The sequence below is a fragment of the Olea europaea genome, chromosome 11 (assembly GCF_002742605.1).
Source record: "Olea europaea var. sylvestris chromosome 11, O_europaea_v1, whole genome shotgun sequence".
Classification (NCBI taxonomy): domain Eukaryota; kingdom Viridiplantae; phylum Streptophyta; class Magnoliopsida; order Lamiales; family Oleaceae; genus Olea; species Olea europaea.
Genome location: NC_036247.1, coordinates 660845 through 662251, shown reverse-complemented (window position 1 = coordinate 662251; position 1407 = coordinate 660845).

Sequence of the window (1407 nt, the reverse complement as noted above, 5' to 3'; positions counted from 1 at the left end):
TATGCAGTACGTTTTGTAATTTAATAGTAATTTAGTATTTCTTGAAATACTCTATATTTCATAGAAAGTTATGAATTTTTTTTTCCATTTTTAATTTGTCTCGAAAATTAAAAAATTTCTATTGCTTTTCATATTTTATTATATAAAGTTTTCTATATTTTGAGGTAATATGGATGAGAGTAATTAAGACCTTGTTCAATAGGAATTAAAATCTAAATTTTAACCTAAATTAAAATTAATAATTAATTTTAATAACATATTTTTTTGGAATTCACAACTTTTAAAATACACATTTCATCAACTTTAATAAAAAACTATTAAAAAAATTGATTTTAACCCCATTAAAAGGGGATAAAAATGCAAAGTTGAGAAGTTAATATAAATAGAATGTTACACAAGTATTAACAAGGGGGTAGCACATAATTATCGGGTGAATGAAGAATCGAGGGGTATCTAGCTAAACCATGACGAGATTTCTTTCTCAGATTTACTAATGTGCAGTTAGTTTCTAACTGAATCACTAGACTGTAATCTAATTTCAAATTTAATATGCTATCGATTGTCTTTAAATTGATAAAAATTATTGAATTCGTAGTGGTGCTCATACCACAACTCCGCATCGAATCTTCAAAACCATCGATACTCAACGTTCCAACTTGCTAATACTTCACACCATAAAAGTGTTAGAAAATGTGTTTTAATTTTTATTTTTTTTTACCATTTTCATTTCCAGTGTGTTACCTAGCCGTCACGTGAAAGATTATGCCATCAACTAAGTAATTCTATCAGTTTAAGGATGATATATAATGGAATATGATATAACAAATTGGTAAAATCGATATTCAATTACCTAGTTGTGAAAAAATAGAGTATAGTGATAAAATTGAAATTTCACTGAAAGTCCAGTCACTATCGATGAAATTTGTGCAACCTTGGAGATCGGAACAAGAATACAATGTACATAGCAGTATTGTTAAAAGCTCACATAGACGCTTGAAGCTCGGGCAAAACGTTTCGCTTCGCGCCTAGCCCTTTTTTTTTTTTCCAATTCCTAAACGGTTGAATTTTTTCTTCATTTCTTTCTTTAGACGCACTTTGTTAGTTTTTTTTAAAATATCTTTTATTTAACTTTACCTTATTATTATTTCTTTAAAAAAAACTTTTCATTTGATTTTAATTTCAAGCTTTAAAATGATTTTAACTGTACAAAAGTTAAAATGACTTTATCTAATTAGTTAAATAAGATTTTAAGTTATGATACTATCTACATTGTGTAGTTATGATTTTGGAACTCATTTTATTACAAATACCAAAAGGATGTATGAAGTTCTTATAGATCCATTAAATAGAATTTGTCTACTAAAATTGAAAATATGAAAAATTCCAATTTTTGTATTTTGAAAATTT